We start from the raw sequence: 24535 nt of genomic DNA, 5'->3' as shown, positions 1-24535 counted from the left end.
GCATACCTGGGGCCTCGCAGGCCTGCTAGGTCACTTGTTTTCTATGGTAGATTTCTATGGTTGCGCGTTCTAGGGTTAAAGGGACTATAAGCTGCCTAGGATATACATTATAAACTATTCGATAGCATTCATGATGTAACTGTTAAAAAAATTCCATTATAATCTGTGGGTGATGGATACATTGAACCCATAGACTATAATTATTGTTATTATTTAATGTCCTTCATCTAGATCTCAGGCCATGGTGACTTGATGGATGAACGCTCTGTAGGAACATCAATCTTCTGCAAGCCTAGATAGGTCCACCAGGATCTTCTCCACCGTTTTCTTAATTGTATCAAGCCATCAGGTTGCTCGTCTTCCTCTTCACCATGATGTCCTTCTCCAGAGATTGCTTTCTTCACATGATGTGTCCAAGGTAGACAAGTTGTAGCTTGGTGATCCATGCTTCAAGTAACATGTCTGTCCTGATTTCTTCCAAAATTGATTTGTTTGTTCTTATTGCCGTCCATGGTATTGATAACATCCTTCTCCAGCACCACATTTTGAAGGTGTTGATTTTTGTTTCTGTCTTGGTTTTTTTTCGTCCAGTTTTCACATCCATATGTTACTACAGAAAAGACCAGACTATGTAAGAGCCATGTCTTCATCACCAGAGAAATATTCCTCCATTTGAAGACCTTGTCCAGTGACTTAATTTTTGATTTGTCTATCTTGAGTGATCATTGATCTGTGTAGGTTGAAGTTCTTTACATGTCCCGGACGTCCCCCAATATCTTTGTCTTCTTTGTATTCAGTAGAAGTCCCATGTTTGAGCTTTCCATCTTGATACTCCTTAATAAGTCCTTCATTCCATCTGCGCTTGTTACTATCAATGTTGTATCATCTGCAACATATTTAAGATTGTTGATAACTTGTCCAGCAATTTTGATTCCTTCTCCTTTTTTAGCAAGTCCAGCCTTCCTGAAAATAGTTCCTAAATATAAACTGAAGAGAAATGGTGACAGGATGCAGCCTTGTCTGACACTTCTCTTTACTTTGAACCATGTTCTGAGAGGACTGGGACTGAGGACTGGGAAACCTGCTACCATATAGTTCTCCATATTTATGAACTCTGTTTAACCCCACCAAGCAACTCATTGGCTGCTTTCTACCTATGCACAGTGATCACAGAAAGTAGTGTATCAGTGTTGTGGGTGGGGTTATACAGAGCTCAGCATTCAGAGAACTGCTAGATCTGCATCAGATAAAACAGGGATTTTATAAAACCGGAACAAGTAGCCCAGTAAGAGACCGCACTGGAATCAAGTGTCTGCCTCTAGCTTATGCTGCTCTCAGATTATCTTGCAAAAACCTGGTGACAGATTTCCTTTAAAGGTCATAACCTCTGTTTTTAAACCAGATCATCATTATTTTCCTGTTTGTTTGGTTAAGTAAACGAAAACTTCATTACTGTGGCACATTAGATATAGTTTTGTTAGCATTTCCTAAAATATGTGCAGTATAATATGTGTTTAAATGCTTGTACTTGATACTAAGAATCAATCCCATAAATGACACAAATCTATAATCTATGTAATAAAATATTCTAAGGTACTGTTGTGATTGTTTTACTTATTTAATATATTTATGAGACCTCTCCCTTCTTCAGCACACTGTGCAGCATAATCTGGAATAACAATGTTCATTCCTTGGAGATTATGTAATTTGTCGACATTCTCGGATGCTCTAGGTCTGCTCTCTGGCTTAAGCTGCATACATTACGATAGATAGCTCAGTGCGGGTGACAAAGATTTATACAAGCACCATTATATTGCTCTAAATTGTGACTGCAATCTCTGCACGTGATACATGCAGATATTGTATTGCATTTAGCTGAAGAATTTCAGCAAATTCCACAATTCCCACTAATATTGAATAATAAGTGTTATTTTGATACCGTCAACATATTCCATGGCCCTTTACAATTTAGAGGGAAGTTGTTTAAACAAGATAAGACATTCCATACCTACAAATATGACCACACATATGTTCAAACAATGATTTTTATTTTGTTCAATGTCTAAAATTTACATATTTCATGTAAACTAGGTGAAGAAACTAGAATATGACACACTATATCCTAAGGGCAATACAGAAAGGGGTATCAGCAATGTATTTCACTTACCATTTTACCAAGGATACTGATAAATAATGTAATTCAAGCATCCATATGACCCATATGATCTATAAATTTATGAATCTATGAATTCATGACCATATTAAAAAAACGGGAGAGGTGACATACATAGCCCACATATAAAATATGCACAGTGCTGAGTAATAGGACTAAATATTAAGATGGTAATCATAGGCCATGGAAAATATAGATTCTAGTTATGTACTAGTACATAGTATGGATATATATATGCATGTGATGTCCGAACCATATTTAATCGTTGCTTCTTCCTGAGGCAGCATCACATTTTACATGCAGATATTGTATTCTTTTTGCTGTAGAAAAAACTTTACAGGTCAAAGGGAACTTGTTCAAACAAGATATCATTATAGAGTAGAGGCTCATTCAGATACAGTAGCATAACTATAGTCTGATAGGCTCCAATACAAAATTTGAACTTAAGCACCACCTGCATGTTGGTCAGATGTATGGGCCCTTGTAATGTTCTAAGTCCTATAAAGAAATACATGTTTCCCCTGAATGTAATAATGTCCCTACTCTGTATTAATGTCCTCCCTTTTGGGTCCCTTCTGTTAATAATATCCTCCATTCTGGGTCAATTGCAGTAAAAATGATCAACATCTTGTGCCTCTTCCAGTAAGAATGTCCCCCATCCTCGGCTCCTTCCAAGAATAATGTCCCCCATCCTAGTGTAATGTTCCCACCCTGGCCCCTTTCAGTAATATATGTCCCCCTTTCTGGCATAATGACCCAGTCCTGGGCTCCTTCATGGTATAATGTTTCCCATCCTGGTACAATGTCCCCATTCCCCACCCAGTAGTAATGTCCCTGTTCCCCATGCAGTAATAATGTCTTCCATCCTGAACCCCATCCTAGTAAAATCCTGGGCCCATCAGTTCTCCACCACTCTCTAACACATTAAAAAACAAACAAACATTCTTCTCACCTCCCCCAACCACAACATGCAACGTCCTCTTCTGTAGCAGGTGCAGGAGGCGGCAGATGACATTGGAGTTTGATCGGAGTTTGATCAGAGCTTGATCATAGTGTCATCACTTTTTCTTGGATGTGGATAAATAATAAATAATAAAAAAAAAGTTTCTCCACCTTCTCCTTTTTGACAGTCTGTGAAAATATGACCACACTCGGAAGCTATTGATATTATAGGAACCCATACACTTGCATTGCTGATTTTGATCCAACCCTCGGATAAAAATCTAACATGTTTTTGCTATTTTCTGCAGACCACTCGATCAATGAAAACTTATAGACATGTGAATGCCCCTATAGACTATCACAGATACAAGTTCTATCAGTGGAAACCACTGGTCACACTCGTTTGAGAACATCGGACATCTACATGAGCCCTAACAGATAGTTCAACTCTTTCCAGCAAGAGTGAGGGCCGTGCTCGTAAATTTACAATCTAAAATCCTTTTGGAGTATTCAAAACCTAATTCACTTTATTTTGTTGAAGACTTGTCTAAAAAAGAGCCAGATAAAAACTCTTTCATCTTTTAGATTATATTTAGAAATAGAGTCAATTACATTATGAAGTCACATAATAGAAAACATTGCAGTTCCCCAAACTATTTACAGTAATCTCAAAATGGGTAAACTGATGGGTTTTTTTGTCCTTCAGATGCCAGGTAAATGTTAACATATTCAGCAATACGAGATAAAAGGGAAAAGTAGCTTTACTTCAAAGTCACCAGGATTACACAATTTACTGTAAATGAAATCACAATCATGATTCAATGTAATTTAGACGCAATGAAAATCAGATGATTTCCCACGGAGAAACTGTACGCTGTGAAACTCGAGTCTTTCCAAAATATTTTAACTCTCAGTGCTGCTAAAATGAAAGAATAATAGCAGATGACCTGTGGGGTCTGCACATAGGAAGCTGCCACGTTCTGCTCTAATGACTTGGCAACTTCCTTTTGGCCGGTGGGATGGTCTGTTTGTAGAGCAGCTGTTTGGTGCTCAAAAGAATCCATTGAGCACATTCAACAACCATTTGGATGGAATTGAAAATAAATAGAATTGAGAGCTTGGGTAATAAACAAATGGGTATGTGCAATTGTAATAAAAGATACACCTAATGCCATACAATCCTTCAAAATTCGACATTTACACAAATGGCAATTCCTGATTATGTGAATTTTTATAGAGACCGCTAGAAATCTCTTCTACAGGACTCCTATATAAAATAAGATATTAAGCTGGTCACAAATGTTCACATTTATACATGTTTGCTAGAAAAGTGTAAAAACAAAAAGTAATTCTTCCCACTAATAATATTCTTATGCCTCATCCAGACTTCTGATTGTTTTTGTATACATAATATAAAAAGCAACTTTCAAACTTCTTCTACCCATTAAATAGTAAAAATGAGCAGCACTCAGATAACACAGTTAGCATCCATCTGCTATCTATTTTTTTTACAGACTTGTGGCAAGTTTAATGCACAACATGAAGATGTGAACAGTATCATGTTGTAATTTTGAAAATCACGGATAGAGGATGTATATGAAACACTGACATCTGAATGAGGCCTTAGAAATGAGACATTCAGATTCAGTCCCTTCTATAACCAATGCATGTAGGAGAGGATACCTGGTATACATAGAGTCCAATACAGCATGTTGTAGCTTTCATTCAGTTCATTTTTACATAATCTAATAATGTCTAATGTCATTGGAGGCATACTGAGGATACCTCCAATGGCTTTATTTAGCTCAGTGTCTGCCTGGTATGATAGAGGTCTTCTGTCCCACGAGTCCAATCCAATATGATAGAAGCACCTATATACCATGTTTCTTCGAAAATAAGAGACTATCGTATATTTTTTTTCCCAAAAAAATACGCTAGGGCTTATTCTCGTGGAAACACAGTTAGGGGTAAGTTCACCCCCCCAAAAAGGCAGACTACCCTTCCAAGGAGAATCATACATACCAGACCTCGGATGTCTGCGTTGCTCCCAAGTCCTCCTGCGATCTTTGGTGGGCGCTCGCAGCAGGTATGCTCCACATGGTTGCCCCCTGTTGTCACAATCCAATTGCTTTGAGAAAAAACTGAATCTTGTAAAATAATTTGCAGGATTGCGTTTTTTCCCCATAGACTTGTATTAACGACGGATTGCGACTAATGGCCTTGTGTTCCATCCGTCGCGTGACTGATCAGATGTGGAATAACTGACCATCAGGCAGAAGCAACGCACAATGTAATATTTTTCCGAGCGTCAAAATGACGCACTGCGCATGTTTCCGTCGCAATCCGTCAAGTGGTATAATGGTTGTCTAGGATGCAGGATTCTGACGTAATCCGTCGCACGACGGAATCCAGTGCTGGATTCCGTCATTTTCTACTGAGCATGCCCAGAATGTACACAATCACATTGCAAGGCTCCAAAGCTGGTACGACAAATCAGTATTTTTACAGAGAACCGTTGCATCAATTGTACCAAAATCTGCAACAGATCATCGCATCAGTCACAAAATGGATTGTGACTGATGGAAACAAACTGATGTGTGAAAGTAGCCTTAGACTAGGTTCACATTTCCATTATTTTGCATCAGTCACAATCTGCCGCTCTAATAAACAACGCAATCCATTTGGCGGCTTCCGTTGTTTCCCATAGACTTATATGAGCAGCGGATTGTGACTGCTGCTCTTGCATTGCATCCTCTGCCCGACTGATCAGTTGTGGAACGACTGACCGTCGGGCGGCAAGAACGCAGAGTGTAACGTTTTTTGAGAGGCGGAATCCTTAGGATTTTGCTGCGCATACTCTCTCTCAGCGCCCAAACGATCAGCTGATCACCCGGAAGCCACCTTCTGTGAGCGATCAGCTGATCACCCAGCGGGCGGCTGCTGTGAGCAATCAGCTGATCACCCGGCGGCCGGCTGCTGTGAGCGATCAGCTGATCACCTGGCGGCTGGCTGCTGTGAGCAATCAGCTGATCACCTGGCGGCCAGCTGCTGTGAGTGATCAGCTGATCACCCGGCGGCCGGCTAATAAGAGCGATCAGCTGATCACTCTTATTGACCGGCCGCCGGGTGATCATCTGTTCACTCCCAAAAGCCGGCGGCCGGCTATTGTGAACGATCAGCTGATTGTTCTCTCTCTCACGTTTTACAACAGAGTCCGACAATGAATTTTTATTTTTGTCATCCGTTGTACAACGCATCAGTCACAAGCGTCAAGCAATGCATGTGACTGATGGAAAACAACGGAAATGTGAACCTAGCCTTAGGGAAAATGCCTTGCAAATTAAAAGGTCCATTTTCGGCCATTACCCCTTTAATGGACTTGTTGATGAGTCTACTTTCCAAAGATGGGTAACTTTTGGGGGTTTCTGCTGTTTTGGTATGTTACATGATCTGGAAATATCACATGGTATCTGTAATTCCCGCCAAATTTGCTCTCCAAATATCAACTTGCACTTCTTTACCTACCATATTCCTAAATAGCTTTTTTCTTTTTTTACAAAATATGGACAAAGTTTCCTAACAAATTATGAGGTCCTTTTTTCCTATTACCTTTAATGAAATAATATTTTTTCCTTTTTTCATTCCACTTTTCATTAATTCCAGTGAAGCACCTGAAGCGAGAATACATTTTATGAAACCAGTTTTGAATAATGTGAGTTTTGCAATTTTTAAAATATCACTTTTCATGGGTTTCTATTACCTAGACCTTGCAAAGTCACTTTATAATGAATAGGTCCATAAAAAAAAACAAGATTTGTAAATTTCCTTGAAAAAATGAAAAATTGCTAAATTTTAACCTTTCTAACATCCTAACAAAATAAGAGGATATTTGAAAAAGGATGCTGATATAAAGTAGACATATGGGAGCCGATGGTCTGAACAATAGTTTACATTTTTGTCAAATTTCTAATATTTTCTATTATTTTCATAAAAAACTCGGAATTTATTGGCCTAAAGTTATCACTAACATAAAATGAAAATCATCACGAAAACCTTCCCAGAATCACGGGAATTTAATTTAAGTGTTCCAGACTTATTATTACATAAAGTGACATATGTCTGATTTAAAGCCTGGGGTTGGGTGATTAAAGGGAACCAACCAGCATGTTTTTGCCCTATATACTAGTGGCAGTGCCATAATAGCATGCTGATTAAAATGATACCTTTAATTGAGATATCCGAAGGTGAGCAATCTTTGTCCAAACTTTTCAAAATCATGTAATTAGTGTAACGGCTTGAGCATCAGAGTGGGACATTGTGGGTCATGTCTTCTGTATATACTTCTCCCCTCGTCGCCTGCCTTACTTGTATTTGAATTTCGCCCCTCTGCTCTTGCCATTATCGCTATGGCTGGCGCGTGTGCAGTACTATCTCCGGCACCATTTTATTAAAGACACTGTCTTCGACATGTCTACGCATGCTCCAACCATAGCGATAACGGTGGTGGTGGGGAGGCAAAATTTAAATAAAGGGGAGGCAGGCAGCCAGAGGAGGAATATATACAGAAAACCTGACCCATAAAGTTCCGCTCTGATGCTCCCCCCTGTGCACAAATTACATCATTTTGGAAATTTTGGACAAAGGTTGCTCTGCAATAAAGCCACGGATTTCTCAATTAAAGGTATCATTTTAATGAGCATCCTAGCGCCATTATGGCACTTCCGCTAGTTTATAGGGTAAAAACCTGCTGGTTGGTTCCCTTTAAGGTCAAAATGTATGGGTTTTCGTCCTAAAAACATAAAGTAGCATACCCTCAACATTAGTCTATATCTTTTTTGGGCGATGTTTTGATATGTACTGCATAGATTGAAGCCATAATACCACCTTTTGGCCTCTTTTTGGCATAATAGATGCATTGAACTTTACTTATGTGATGTGGACAAAGCCTAAGTAAATTAAGAAGGCGATAAGTGAAATTAGTGAAGAGTTGGGAGAAGAACAAAACAGCGTAACTAAAAGTATAACAAAAAATATGAATTTGTACAATTAAGTAAATAACGCAGGATAGACAGGATAGACAACTGTAAAAGTGACAATCCATAGTCACTAACTGGAAAGGCTCACAAAGAAAAAATATAAGTGATCTGACAACATGGCAATAAAAAATACAACAACATGAGCCACTAAGGTGAAAAACCAAGACTGGCAGATTTTGGCAAAAAGCCTAGCAATATGGAAGTTAAGATTTTAATTTAGATCTAAGTACAGTTGCAGGTCCGAAGATATGGGGATCTGGAGGTAAAAGGACTCTGTAGACATTGGTTTATAAGACAACGGAGATGGAAACGCTTGAACAAATTTTAATTGAATTGTCAGCAGGTAGAAATGTCAGATAGATAAAGGAACTTTTTTTATTGGAGGTCTTCCTAACTTTTGTCTTCAGAATAGGTAGTACAATAATACACTACAGCACGTACAATAATCTTAGAGTGGATGGTAAGGATTATAGTCCGGTCTAACAGTAATCCTGTACTTTTTATATTATCTTAGAAGTAGTTATAGGTGTAGCAATCTTTGACACACCATGACATATGTATAATGAGGTGAGAAAAATGTTTTTACAGCATAATGGAACACAATATTATTTAAGAAAATGGGCCAAACTATGGACTGTTTCTGCAAAAATACAGTTTGGATAGACTCATTTTGTTTTTTCTTAATGTGAGATTATTTACGGCCAATTTACCAAAACGTAACTCACTCACTACTAATGTGCGAATCTTAAATTCAGGTCTTTCTCTATGTCAGTGAACTAAGATTGTACAACCAACTTCTCCCCCAAATTAGGTGGAATAAAATCGACTGAGCATTATATGTAGTGTCTTAAAACATAATGGGGGTATACTTCAATAAATAGGCTGCGTTAGTTAACTCATGAATAAAATGCATATATCCCATAAAGGGGTAATTGGGATGACTTCTGGGAACAGGATATCCTGAATCTGCTATCTGGTATTGAGGGAATACCGTATATTCATAACAAAAACAAAATTACACATCTAATGGCAATCTTATGTCTTTGATGAATATGGATGCATTCCCTTAAAAACAGACACCACTCCAACTCTTTATTTTCTATTTATCAAGTAAATTGTTTTCTGAAAGAGAAAAGAAAAATTAGCAACTTAAAGGGGCTGTCCACTACTGAACCGATAGTATTCTGTGCAGGGAGGAGAGAAAATGGAGAAGAAAAAAAAAAGTACTCAACTTCTGAGCCAGCACCACTTTTATGTACTCAGCATTTCCTCCCTTCTTGCAATTCTACAGAGATAAACATTAGAGATGAGCGATGTTCTAGGTTCACCAATTTCATGTTCGAGTGATTTTGGGGGGTGTTTGAGTCGTTTGACGAACTCAAACGATTTGCTAAAAGTTTGGTAGTTCGAGTTACATTCGAGAACGGTTCGATCACCAAAAGCGTGGCTTTTCACAGTAAGTATGTGCGCACGTTGCGTATCTGCATGCGTCTTGCGTCCCCAGCACAATCCGTCTCTCTTTCCTACTCACCAATCGCGGGCACCTCGCTGCACGGCTGTCATAAATCTCCGGCGGCATTTCCTCTTTTGAAAATGGCTGTCGCTTCATTATTCAATCAGTTATTCCGTGCTTTCCCCACCCACCGGCGCCCATGATTGGTTGCCGGTGGGCGGCTCTATATCGTGCAGTAAAATAAATAAATAAATAATAAAAAAAAGAGGTTCCCCCCCAATTTTGAAACCAGCCATGATAAAACTGCACGGCTGGAGGCTGGTATTGTCAGGATGGGGAGCGCCACATTATGGGGAGCCTACCAACCTAACAATATCAGCTAGCAGCCGCCCAGAATTGCCGCATCCATTAGATGCGGCAGTCCGGGGACTCTACCCACCTCATCCCGAATTGCCCTGGTGTGGTGGCAATCGGGGTAATAATGAGTTAATCATGGCAGGCGTCTCCCCGAGATACCTTCCATGATTAAACTGTAAGTGAAAGTAAAGAAACACACACAGCGAAAAATTCTTTATTTGGAATAAAAGACAAAAAACACCTCATTTACCTCTTTATTAATCCCCAAACAACAATCCAGTGCAAAGTAATCCACACGACACTGTCAGCTCTGCTACATGAAGATGACAAGGAGCGCTCTTTCCACGTAGCACCTGAAAGGAGCTGCGCTGTCACCAGACTTCACTCTGCAATGCAAACGTCAAGATTACTAAATCTGCCTATGTTTTCCATTAGAGACAGTGGCTCAATGGTTAGAGATCTCGCCTAAGAAGCATTAGTTCACGAGTTCAAGTCCCGGCCGCCACGGTAAAAAATTGAATTTATTTTAAATTATAATTATTATTTATTTATAATTATAATTTAATTTAATTATGCACTGAGAAGAGGAGCCGGACATCAGCTGTGAGCCGCGGGACACAACTTTAAAATCGGAGCATCTCACGGAATGAGGCTGCATTGCTCTCTCCTATCTCTTCTCTCTCTCTCTCTCTCTTTCTCTCTCTCTTTCTCTCCCTCTCTTTTTCCCTCTCTCTCTTTCTCTCTCTCTCCCCCCCTTTCTCTCTCTCCTCTCTCTCTCTTTTTCTCCCTTTCTCTCTCTCTCTTTTTCTCTCTCTTTCTCTTTTTCTCATTCTCTCTTTTCCCCTCTCTATCTCTCTCTGTCTCTCCCTTCTCTCTCTTCAATCTCTCTCTCTCTCTCCCTCTCTTTCTCTCTCTTTTTCTCTCTCTTTCTCTCTCTCTCTTTTTCTCTCATTCTCTCTTTTTCTCAGTCTTTCTTTTTCTCTTTCCTCTCTTTCTCTTTCTCTCTTTCTCTCTCTCTCTATTTCTCTCTCTCTCTTTCTCTCTCCCTTTCTCTCTCTTTTTCTCTCTTTCTCTCTCTCTCTTTCTTTCTCTCTCTCTCCCTCTCTCTCTTTCCCTTCTCTCTCTCACCTCTCTCTCTCTTTTTCTCTCTTTCTCTCTCTCCTTTTCTCTCTCTCTTTTTCTCTCTTTTTCTCTCTCTTTTTTCAGTCTCTCTTTTTCTCTTTTCCCCTCTCTCTCCGTCTCTCTCTCTTTTTCTCTCTCTCTTTCTCTTTTTCACTGTCTCTCTTTCTCTCTGTCTTTCTCTCTCTTTCTCTCTCTCTTTTTATCTCTTTCTCTCTCACTCTTTCTCTCTCTCTTTCTCTCTCTGTTTCTCTCTCTTTCTCTTTTTCTCTCTCTCTTTCTCTCTCTCTCGCCTCTCACTCTTTCTCTCTGTCTCTCTCTTTTTCTCTCTCTCTCTTTTTCTCTTTCTCTCTCAGTCTCTCTTTTTCTCTTTTTCTCTCTCTCTCTTTCTATTTTTTTTTCTCTCTCTCCCCCCTCTCTCTCCCTCTCTCTCTTTTTCTCTCTCTCTCTCTTTTTCTCTATTTTTCTCTCTCTCCCTTTTTCTTAGTCTCTTTTTTCTCTTTTTCCCTCTCTCTCTTCTCTCTATTCTCTCTCTCTTTCTCTCTCTCCCTCTCTCTCTCCTCTCTCTCCTCTCTCTCTCTTTTTTTCTCTTTATCTCTCTCTCTTTTTCTCTCTCTCTTTCTCTCTCTCTTTTTCTCTCTCTCTTTTTCTCAGTCTCTCTTTTTCTCTTTCTCCCTTTCTCTCTTTCTCTCACCTCTCTCTCTTCTCTCTCTTCTCTCTCTCTTCTCTCTCTTCTCTCTCCTCTCTCTCTTCTCTCTCCTCTCTCTTTTCTCTCTCCTCTCTCCTCTCTCTTTTCTCTCTCTCCCTTCTCTTTTCTCGCTCTCTTTTCTCTCTCTCTCTCTTTTCTCTATCTTCTCTCTCTCTTCTTTCTCTCTCTCAGTCCTGGCGATGATCAGCTAATGCGGTCACCTGACGGAATCAGCTGACATTAAAAGTCGAGCAGTGAGGCTGGCTCTTTACCGCCCGGCCGGGTAAACTATCAGCTGATGCTATCGGACAGGAATCTGCACTGAAGTGTGTAGTTTTTGGGGGTTTTTTTGCACTGATGCATCAGCTGATTGTACAAAAGCCGTTTATACAATCAGCTGCTGTGTCATGTGATTCAGGCCCTTGAACCTGACACATCATCTGATCGCTTTGCCTTCCAGAAAACCGATCAGATGATATTTGATCCGGATTGGACGGCGCAGGACCCTTGATCCAGGATTACTGCGGAGGGGGGTTCTTTATTTCAATAAAGATGAAGTCACTAATTGTGTCATGCTGGCCATGTCTAATATTGGCGTGACACCATGATTTTCGGGCTTAGGGCCAGTTGATAATATACAGCTAGCCCTAACCCCATTATTACCCAGTGAGCCACCCGTCACCAGGGCAGCTGGAAGAGTTGGATACAGCGCCAGAAGATGGCGCTTCTATGAAAGCGCCATTTTCTGGGGCGGCTACAGACTATAATTCGCAGCAGGGGTGCCCAGAAAGCTTGGGCTCCCTGAGCTGCAGATTCCAATCCCCAGCTGCCTAGTTGTACCTGGCTGGACACAAAAATTGGGCGAAGCCCACGTCATTTTTTTAAAAAATTATTTCTTGAAATTCATGAAATAATTAAAAAAAAAAGGGCTTCCCTATATTTTTGGTTCCCAGCCGGGTACAAATAGGCAGCTGGGGGTTGGGGGCAGCCCATAGCTGCCTGCTGTACCTGGCTAGCATACAAAAACATGGCGAAGCCCACGGAATTTTTTTGGGGGGCAAAAAACTCCTGCATACTGTCCTGGATGGAGTATGCTGAGCCTTGTAGTTCTGCAGCTGCTGTCTGCTGTCTGTCTGTATGGAGGAGAGCAGACAGCAGCTGCAGAACTACAAGGTTCAGCATGCTCCATTCACTAGTGTATGCAGGCAGACAGCAGACAGCAGTTGCAGAACTACAAGGCTCAGCATACTTCATCTAGGAATGTATGCAGGAGTTTTTTGCCCCCCCAAAAAATGACGTGGACTTCACCACATTTTTGTATGCTAGCCAGGTACAGCAGGCAGGTCTGGCTGCCCCCAACCCCCAGCTGCCTATTTGTACCCGGCTGGGAACTAAAAAAATAGGGAAGCCTTTTTTTTAATTATTTCATGAATTTCATGAAATAATTAAAAAAAAATTCGACATAGGTTTCGCCCCATTTTTGTGTCCAGCCAGGTACAACTAGGCAGCTGGGGATTGCAATCCTCAGCACAGGTTGGCCCAAGCTTTCTGGGCCCCTCTGCTGCGAATTGCAGTCTGCAGCCACCCCAGAAAATGGCGCTTTCATAGAAGCGCCATCATCTGGGGCTGTATCCAACTATTCCAGCAGCTCTGAAGCCGTTTGGCTTGCTGGGTAATAATGGGTTAATACTAGCTTTGTTTTACTAGCTAGTATTAAGCCAGAGATTCTTAATGTCAGGCAAGTTTGACCCAGCCATTAAGAATCTCCAATAAAGGGTTAAAAAAAAGACACCACACAGAGAAAAAATACTTTAATAGAAATAAATACACAGACACACTTAGAGACTCCATGTTTATTACTCCCTGTCAGCCCTTCATGATCCTGGTCTTCTTTCTCTTTCAACCCATGCAGCTCTGCTACATCAGACAGCAATGCATGGGAGGAAGAACGCTGCTGCTCCATGCAGTCTAATCACTCAGTGAGTGAGCAGAGGCTGCGGGCTGTAAGCGGTGACGTCACCGCTGCCACCGTTACTATAGCAACGGCAATCTCCGATCACGTGATTCCCGATGCCGCTATTTACCTGCTTTGGCAGCCAGTCCTTGCATGTGGGCTGACTTTTTAAAGAGCGCCCACATGCAGGAACGGGGAAGCCGACCATGTGCCAGAGCATTTCGCCGGTAAACGGAGATGCACAAACGATCACCGCGTACCGGAGAGATGCACTGACAGGACCTAGCATGACGTCTAGCCATGGGACCAGTCTGTAGCCAATGAGATAATAGACACGTGACTGGTCACATGCTTTTTTTGACATCACGGAAGGTCCAATCATCAGTGCTGGTTACCGGGAGGACGCAGCGATTATCGGAAGGAAAAGCAGCGGGCGACAGAATGCAGGTCGCGTCGCGGGGACCTGTAAGTGTTATGGCAATGTTTATTAACTGTATGTGTACATGAATAATGTGTTTTTATGTGTTTGTGTTTGCCTGCCATTGTTTTCAATGGGGTTCGAATGGTTCGTCGAACGTTTGTCGAACGGAGCCTCCGTTCGATGAACCGAATCGAACTCGAACGCTAGGGGGGGCGGCTCATCTCTAATCAACATTGAGCTTGGGTTAGTGCAGCAACCAAGCAATGGCTGCTGATCGGTTGCAGCATTCACATTTTTTCAAGCAGAAGAAACAGTGTTTTGGCCAAAATGAGAACACTGCAGAACATCAGTAAATGTTTAGTTCTCCTCCATGGGCCCATCATTAAAGGGAACTTGTGTTGCTATACATGTATTATGATTTATATACAGCATAGAATAGAGAAGGAGAAGATGAGCAGAATGATGCATAGATTTGTTGAAAAAGATTCAGTATAACATGTATATTGTTCAATAAACTGACTGGTGTTTACAATGAAGTGAAATGAGCATTTCTCCTCAGTGACTGCCTGAGTTATCTCCTAGAAGGCAGCATTTTGCGGAAACCCAGAAGTGGAACTTTGTCGGTTCTCTAAGCTGGTTGTTATATTGACTACTGACTTTGATAATTGTAGTTCATGCTGTCTGTATTCAATTGTTTTTATATCCTCTTGCCACAAACGCATTTCAACACAACGTCGACGTCAATGCAGAGGCCTTGTGGTCAGTATGAATAGGTGGAAACGTGGCATGCAGTATGGAGAGGGGTAGCTTGTGTGGAGATAAGTCCAGTGGGAGAGTTAACAGTGTGGAGATAGACACAGCATGAGGGTTAATTGTGGAGAAGGAATATCATGAAGTAGGGGAAATGAGGAAGCCATAGTTCATAAGGGCAATTGTGGTGGTTATAGTTCAGAATAGCAAACAGGAGGTTATAGTCCATAAGGACGAACAGTATAATGGTTATATTTCATGAGGGGGACTGTGGTTAGTTCATAAAGGGGGACAGTGTGGCAGTCACACAGCTTAAATGAAAAGACAGTAGAAGCCATTTTTCATAAGAGAGAACAGTGTGGTCGTTAGAGAAGAGCGATCCTGATCGGCAAAGATTGGAAAATGCTAAAATCATACCATCTTTGGCCAGATTGGGATCGGACATCCAAACATTTACTGCAAAAGTTGTCGATCTTGTCAAATATCGGTAAATGTTCAGATGGCAAAACCATCTTCTCCCTGCCCATCATAACCATGTCAAAACAAAATGGCGGAGTCTAATGCTTTATTCACAGCAACTGAGAGCAGAGGAGTGATGAAATTCTTGTTTCTGCAAGGAAAGTCTGCGTAGGATATTCATGGTGATATGTCGCAGATATTGGGGGATCAATGCCCTTCATATTCCATAGGTAAAAACTGGGTTGCCAAATTTAAAATGAGCCACTTCTGCACCAATGATGAGGAACGTCCTGAGCGACTGAGAGTGGTGTTTTTTTTCTGGAGATTGTTGATTTGCACAACCTCATACTGGAGAATCGACGAATTTCAGCTAAAGCAATAGCAGACATCATGGAGATTTCCCATGAATGGGTTTGTGTCATTATCCATGAACATTTGGATATGAGGAAGCTATCTACAAAGTGGGTCCTCAAATGTTTGACAACAGATCAGAGAAGCATGAGAGTGAAAACTTCCTGGTCCATTTGTCAGCATTTCTTGGCTGATAAGAACTTTCCGGATCGACTGGTCACTATGGATGAGACCTAGATTTATTTGTATGACCCTGTAAGCAAGGAGCAGTCAAAAGAGTTGAGGCACAGTGGTTCTCCTCGTCAGAAGTTCAGGATGCAAATTTCAGTCACTAAGACGATGGCATCTGTGTTCTGGAATAAGGAGGGCATGCTGCTAGTGCACTACCTTCAAAAGAGTTCCACCATCAATTTAAGGTATTACATTAAACTTTTGGATTAATTGAAAGCAGCTCTGAAGGCCAAAAGGGGGAGCAAACTATCCAACGGAACCTTGTTCCTGCAAGACAATGCCTCCGCTTGCACTGCACAAGTGATCATGGCAACACTGGCAGAGCTGGGCTTCCAGCTGGATGACCACCCACCTTATTCATCATATCTAGCTCCCTCTGACTATCACCTGTTTTTAAACCTCAATAAACACCTCAAGGGTACCAAATTTCACACCATTTCTGATGCCATGGCTGCTATGGATGCCTGGTTTGAGACACAACAGAAATCCTTCTTTTTGCTAGGGTTACAGAACTTGGAATACTGAAGTAATAAGTGTGTTGACAGCAGTGGAGAGTATTTGGAATAAATGAAAAGTTTCATCATCCTATCTCGTTTCTTTCTGAGTAAATCCAAAGACTTATCAGCAGCCCCTCAAACTGCTGGTGTAAAATAAATAATTAAAAAATAACAGCATGTGGTCTGTCCCAATTTTGTTACTCAGCCAAGTTAAAACCCAACAGCTGGGCACTAGTATTCTCAGGCTGGGGAGACTTATGCTTATTGGGACCCCCCAGCCTAAAATGAGCAGCCTGCAGCCATACAGGATTGTCACATTCTTTAGATGAAACAATCTGAGAAATGTACCCGGCTTTTCTCAATTGCTCTGGTGCAGTGGCAATCGGGGTAATATAAGGAGTTAATAGTAGCCCACAGCTGCCACTAAGCCCAAGATTAGTAATGGGAGACATCCATGAGACCCCTTATTACTAATCTGTAAGTGAAAAGAAATAAACACAAACAAAAAATCCCCTCTTTCACCACTTTATTAACCCCCAAAAGACCCAGGTCCGACGTAATCCACAAGAGGTCCCACAATAATTACAGCTCTGCTACATCTGAACTGACAATGTGCGGCCATAGAACATAATCACCCACTGTGAGCTTCAGGTAAGACTGATCCTCAGTGATCAGCAGTGACATCACTCAGATTAGTTGCGGTCACAGCTGGAGGTTCAACTGGCCCACCACCTGTAACTGCAGGTAACCTGACCTCAGGGGACTTTCTGAAGTGAGTTGACCAATTTCATTGACTTCTCATGAGGTGAGGTTACCTGCAGTCATCAGTGGAGTGCCTTAAGAACCTCCAGCTGTGACTGCAACTAACTTGAGTGATGTCACCGCTGATTGCTAAGGTTCAGTGTCTGCCTGAAGCTTACAGTGGGCAGTCATGTTCTATGGCTGCACGCTGTGCATTCAGATTAGCAGAGTTGGAATCATTGTGGGATCTTGTAGTGTGGATTACGTCGGACCGGGGTGTTTTGGAGGTTAATAAATTGGTGAAAGAGGGTTTTTTCATTTTTTAAATAAAGAATTTTCTGTGTATTTGTGTTTGTTTCTTTTTACTTATAGGATTAGTGGTGGGGGGTCTCATAGACCCCTACACATCACTAATTAAGGGCTTAGTGGCAGCTCATAGCTGTCATTAATCCCTTATTACTCCGATAGCTACCACACCAGGGCAATCGGGATTTGTCTGGCAAAATGCATGGATTGTCGCATCTAATTGATGCGACAATTCTGCATGGCTACAGGCTCCTATTTTTAGGCTGGAGAGACCGTTAATCCCTTATTACTCCGATTGCCACCACACCAGTGAAATCGGGATTAGCCTGGTAAAATGACGGGATTGTTGCATCTAATTGATTTGATAATCCTGCATGGCTACAGGCTGCTATTTTTATGCTGGGGAGGCCCATAACCTTGGGCCTCCCCAGCCTGAGAATACCACCTCCCAGCAGTTTGGCTTTATCTTGGCTGGGTATCAAAATTGGGGGTGGGGGGACCACATGCCATTTGTTTGTTATTTAAATAATTAAAGGGAAAAAAAGCCGTAAGCTTTGACTCTTATTTTGATGCACAGCCACGATAAGCGCACAACTGGTGCTTCAGCCTGAGGCCGTATGCTTTATCTGTGTTGGTATCAATACAGGGAGGAACCCTACGCCATTTATTTATTTATCTATCACCAGTATAAACACACAGACAGCTTTTGTGATTCCAACCAATCAGAGACGCTTTCTCAGAGAGTGGGGGCGTGGTTCAACGGCAGTCAATCAGAGACACTGGTTGAATGGGGAAAGCAGTGAATATTTATAAATATTATTATAAATAATTAGCAGACCCGGATGTAATGCTGCAGCTGTGGGGAGACTCGGTAAGTATGTACTGCTTTAACCCTTTTTTATTTTGTTTCTTTTACAGCCCCCTACACCATTTTACAGCACATCACTTTTGCCTCCCATTGAATTTAATGGGTTCAGCTAGGATCGCTGAACAGATCGGCTAGAACTGATCCGATTCTTGGCAGGATCGCTCGTCTCTAGTGGAGGTTATAATTTATATGAAGACAATTTTGGGGCAATATTTTATAGGAGAGGACAGTATGGAGGCCGTGAATCTTAAATGTGACAGTGGGGGGGTCATATTTTTTGCATGCAGTAAAGTGAAGGGCAATTATTTCTTCAGGGAAATTACCTACCATGTAGTAGAGCGATTCAGTGATAACTCACATTACCATCAGGTGCTATTTATTTTCTACTAACGCACAATAAACTATAATATTAAAAAAGGCATAACAGCAAATTAAGCTTCAGCTTGAATTTACATTGTGTAGTTTTCAGACAGGAAAAAAACTCGAAAGTCATCTCAAGATTGTCAATGATTTATTCACAGGTATGAAAATAGTCACACATTTTCAGTTTATTTAATTGGAACATTGAAATTTCTGTACCAGATGCTTTCTCGCTGTTTGGTAAGTAGGGAATTTTTCCATATGTGTAATTATTCCTTTAGTTCCTGCTTATGTTCTGTGGCGCGTCTGAACAGAGAGACTGTTGCATCTAATGGACTGTCTTGAATTTGTTTTAGCATATAAAATCTAATATTCATGGTAACATTAGGGCGATTCGGCATACGGTTTACGTGATCCTTGTGATAGATTTGTTTATGAGGTGTAGACATAGAATTGAAAGACATGACTTAGTGAACTTTCACTGTATCTTATCAGTATTTCCACTGAGTTACACTTCACCTTTCCCACCACCCCGTATGATCCATAGGAAGAAGATAGTTAAAAGTGCTCCTTATCTCACTTTGATTTCAAGAGAGGAAGGAATACATATTTTGTGACAGCTTAGATCATGGTATTTGCACTTTGCACGAAAAACAATATTTTTGCCAGTTGAGTGTTGAATGCTGAGTGCAGCCTTGACTAATATTTGCTTAGGACTTCCTGGCTATTCCGTGATACCAGTTGCTGGCTTACATTTGTCCATAATTACTACTACTACTTACAAAATATATCATTGCACACCAGTCATACCCTGAGAAAGCTCACAAAAACACGATCCTTCCTCAAAATGCAAGTTATCGCTGTGATTGAGTAGAATATTGATATATGATGGGAAGTTTAATGGTGCTAATCTGCTAAAAACATAAAGCCACTTAGCAGATCTACTTACTTGACAGCACTTCCCTCCTTAATATGACTTGTATTTCATAGCTTGGGAAATTTATGTTAGGTATATTTCTCAACATAAGCTAAGTAAATAACTTCAGTGCCGGTCTAGACAAAGGGTTGGGCAGTTGCCATTTTCCCATGCCAGGGATTATTATTGCCCTTGTCTGGACTTCTAAAGGTAGAGCATACATTCTAATATTATTTTATAGTAAGTGTCTATATAAGTTTAACCTGTAAATAAATAGCATTAATTATATTTATAGTCCAGGGTTGCCTTCATAATTTTGCCTTATAACAGACACAGTCATAAGCCAATTGGCTTCAGTACTTCAGGGGTAGAGTAAAAGCCCCAATGCATATTAAAGTTGGTTGAGTCTGGAAATTTAGCAGGCAATTTGACCGATCATCTAATAGGGAGTCTTCCAATTCTCCTCCAGCATATCGGTTAGAGGGAGACAAAGGTCGTGCAGTTTACATTCGAATGACCAATTCTTTTGTTCTCTTAAAAGATAAACCAACATCTCAGTTGTCTGGCAGCAATTTACTCTCCATTCCTCATTGAAAACACATAAACACTTGGCTGAGCCATGCATTCATGAGTATGAGGAAATTGGGAGAAATAGCTATTTGGCCGACAACTGTTTAAGTTGTATGGGTAACTGTAGCCTTTCCTGCAATGCTGATCATCCATTGCTCACTTTATGGCTCCATAAAATTCTACATTGTACAGGTTTGCAATATAGAATGTATTCTTGTTACACAGAGTTTTGCTCAAACTTCGCCGACTGTCATGGCGACACTGGGCTCTGTTCAGACAGCAGATTCTGACACTCCGCCCAATGTTTTCTCTAGTGTTTGGGATAAACACAGGCATGTGGCATTGACCTGCTGTGTGCTGACTCATAATCAGGCTAGCAAAAGTTAATCTCTGCTGGTCTGCTTGCTCCCCTTATCACATGTTGTGGTGAATCCTATCACATGTGCTCCCTACCTACTTATGCTGGGTGAAATCTTCTACCCATGCCAGCAATATTTTCTATGTTGTTCTTTGTGGTGTGGTGTCACAGATTCTTGGATGAAAATAGTGCTAGTTGTTTGTTGCTGTTCTGGAAGTTTACCTCTGTTATTTTGTAGCTTACATTCTTCTTTTATGTTTCCTCCTGAATCTTTTATTGTCTTTACTTTTGTGTGTGTGTGTGTGTGTGTGTGTGTGTGTGTGTGTGCGTGCGTGTGTGCTGGGTGACAGAGTTTTGGTTTGCCCTTTTCTGTCTAAATCTGTGTTTTTTTACTGTCCTGTCATGTCCCACCCTGGGGGAGAGGGAATAAGATCAGGACTGGTCAGGAGCAGGGCCAGGAAGCAGACTCAGGCATCCCCACCATTACGTGTATCCATGAGAATAGGGATAGCATATGGCACCCCAACTTGAGGGACAGCTTAGGGGCCCCGGTTCTCTGCTAGTCATCATGAAAGTATAGCTGGCATGGGTAGAAAATTTCATGCAGCATAAACAGGAAGGGAGAAAATATGATAGACTTCCCCACAACATGTGATAGAAGGAGCAAGCAGACCAGCAGAGAATACCTCTTGCTAGCCTGCCTATGAGTCAGCACACAGCAGGTCGATGCCTGAGTCTGCCTGTGTTGATCCCAGACACCAGAGAAACCATCAGGTTTAATGCCAGAATCTGCAGTCTGAACAGAGACCAACGCCACCATGACAGTCGACAAAGTTCTGTAGTTTAATGCCAACTGTACCTTTTCCTTATATGAAGAAATAAAAAGGATTTTTCTATGATATTACTTTGGAAGTCAATATAAAAAAAATGCTAAATCGGGTGCCATGTGATTGTCATCTTTTTATACCTTAGGGAGGGAATAACTGCATAACACAGCACTGTAAGAGAGCATCTATCTGGTCAAGAATTCAAACAATTTTGTAATTGTTAAAAGAGTTGTCCTACTGTATGTGGAAATGGCACCTTTTGGACTTTTGATATGTCAAAGAGTGCTGGAAGGGACTGTCCTGACAGAAAATGCCCCTCCTAAGAGAGCTAGGAATGAAAGAATAATGAATGCATGCTGCCTAACATAGCTGTTCTTGGTGAACAAAGATGAGTGATAATGTTATCAATGTATTAGAGAGAAACACAGAAAATCAGGATAAATACACACAATGAGCTACATAAATAATTTCTTAATGCACATTATCTCATTTTAGAATTACAAATAGGATTTCAAAAAAGTAAGAATAGTGTAGGCCAAGAGATATTGTCTGGCTGCTGAGGAAAAAAATGGTGGTGGCTTCAAGGATAAGAGCCAGATAGGAGACAGGAACTCAAGAGAGGACCGCCATCAGACTGACATGTGGGAAAGTGAGACGCCAGTGGAATAAAAAAGCTTAAGTTCAGTGAGACTGACAAGATGTAACAGAAAACTGCAACCTTAGAGTATAGAAGAGTACCAGTGAAGACGCAAATCCGGGTGCACAAAAGATACTACAAAGTTGCAAAAGGCTGCATAAGTGTTCTACTAGTGTTGAAGTTTGAACATTTCAAAGTATCTACCCCTCGATGTTGTATGACACTAACTAAAGACGTTTTAAACTCTTTCTACCGTTTGATATCTTGTTGGGTATCTATTTCATGCTTGGTACAAGATTCAGAGGGCACAGTGACATCACGTCTGCCCTCCCTTCATTGCTCTGTAGTACAGAAATGCAAAGACTGCATGGGCTGCCACATATCTGCATTTAAGGGGATCAAGAAAAACTTTAACTCCTTCATGACCAGGCAAATTTTCAAGATTTAACCATGTGTCAATTTAATATTAAATGATATTCTTCTCTCAATCCTCATGTTTTTGTTATATATATTTTTTTTCTCAAGAACACATCAGACATCTTTATAGTGTTATAAAATAAGTGATAAGGTAAAAAAAAATCCATAAATTACCTTCCATGATGCAGATAAAAACTGAATAGGCAAGTGGTTTACCATAAATCTGTACTGTCACGGGCGGAGGAGGGGGCGCCGCGCTCTCCCACTGCTGCTCGGGTCCGGCTGCCGCGGCTGCTGCGGCCTGCTGCTGCTCGGTGGCACGAGCGATGAACCGGATCCCGGGGACTCTAGCGGCGCTCCTCGCCCGTGAGTGAAAGGGGGGTTTGTTGGGTGTGGGGATTGTTTATTGTCCGTGACGCCACCCACGGTTGTGGTGATTTGGTTGACACCACCGCTGGTCTGTATGGGGATCCCGGGAAGGATGGTATGGAGCAGCCAGTTATTGTGTTGCCCCTCCGTGGGTAGGTGTTGGTGATCCCGGGCCCCAGTGAGGAGGTGGGGGGTGCAGGGCTTGGTGGGCGCAGGGACGCGGGGGCAGCGCGGTGCCTTGCGGCACTGTGGTACTCACTCAGCCTGAGACGTTGACACAGTTTTTCGGTAAACCACACGGCTGGAAAGACGGTTCCCACGGACTGCTGCACTTGCTCTCCCAGTAGGTAACGGTGATGTCCCTTTGACCTGCACCTAGTGTTTCTGTGTTGGTAGCGATGGGTTCCCACCGGTAACCCGCTCCCCGGCTTGGATATGGGCCGGAGGAGCCCTGCTTTGCCCGCAGACGCTGGCCCCGAGGAACTGGTGTCCTGGCGGTGGCGGTGTTCCTCCTTAATGGTTGGACTTTTGCCTTCAGTCGGGACTTGGTTGTTGGGGGATCGACGTCCCCTTCACTGATGGATTTGGCAAATTATGGAAACTCCTAGCCTTGCCCTGGTGCTGACTGTCCTTCGTATACTGCTCCAGACCGCCGGGCCACTACCCGTCCGCGGTCCTTCCAGCAACCTCCGAGCAGTCCCCCTCAAGACAATCACCGCTGTTGCTGACCTTGCTGACACTGTCCTGCACTTAGCCGGACCAACTTCAGGGCTTTCTAAGCTCACTTTTACTCTTTTCTTCTTCGTTCCACTACCACTTCACTTTCACTTAGCTGTTTACTCCTTTCTGTCCCTAGCTGGACTGAGCTCGTTCTTCCCGCCTCCATAGCTGTGAACTCCTCGGTGGGCGGAGCCAACCGCCTGGCCCACCCCCTGGTGTGAACATCAGCCCCTGGAGGAAGGCAACAAGGATTTTAGTAGCTTTGGTGTTCCTAACTGGGATGTAGGGTGTGGTGGTGTGATGACCTGTGACCCCTGGCTTGCCCAGGGCGTCACAGTACAATTTTGGAAGATTTTGTTTTGTGTGCCTTTGGTGAATTAAATTACAGTTTTATCTGTAAAAATCAAGTAAACATCCAAAAATTGCTGTGTTTTTCAGTAAAAACTTAATTTCATTCTTTGGCTGCTACATATGGTCTTCATGGTTAAAATCACGATGATTGGTCTCTGAGTAAAAATCCATGATCAGAGCTGTCTAAAAAAACAAGACAATATCCTTTATCTGAATAAGGCATTTTATATGTTTGTCTTTTACCACATTTTAATGCTTAATGTTGGATTCTTCGATACTTCCTAACAAAGACCCAAGCAGGAGTTAAGTTAAGCTACATTTGAGTCTCACGTCAAACCTCCAGCGGAGTAACTCATTAAATCTTGTGAAAGTAGAAAAACATTGGGATAATTCAATTTTATTTGGTTGCTTTGGATGTTATAAAGAAAGACATTTTAGAAAACACATTCTTAGTTGAACAATAGTATAAATTGCTTTATTGATTTTGCAATGCAGAAAATCTAAACTCTTCTTTGTTGCATATGCAATCACGTACGCATTATACTTTATTTCCACAAAATCACTGACAACTTCAATGATGTAGCTGTTACTTAGTATATTTTGCCAAGAGGAAAAATCTAATCTCACACATCCCCACAATCAGGATTGTAACACAACCCAAACC

Source organism: Anomaloglossus baeobatrachus, chromosome 2, assembly GCF_048569485.1.
Source record: "Anomaloglossus baeobatrachus isolate aAnoBae1 chromosome 2, aAnoBae1.hap1, whole genome shotgun sequence".
In the NCBI taxonomy this organism is placed as follows: Eukaryota; Metazoa; Chordata; class Amphibia; order Anura; family Aromobatidae; genus Anomaloglossus; species Anomaloglossus baeobatrachus.
The sequence above is the reverse complement of the archived record's forward strand: the minus strand, read 5'-3'. Positions refer to the sequence as shown.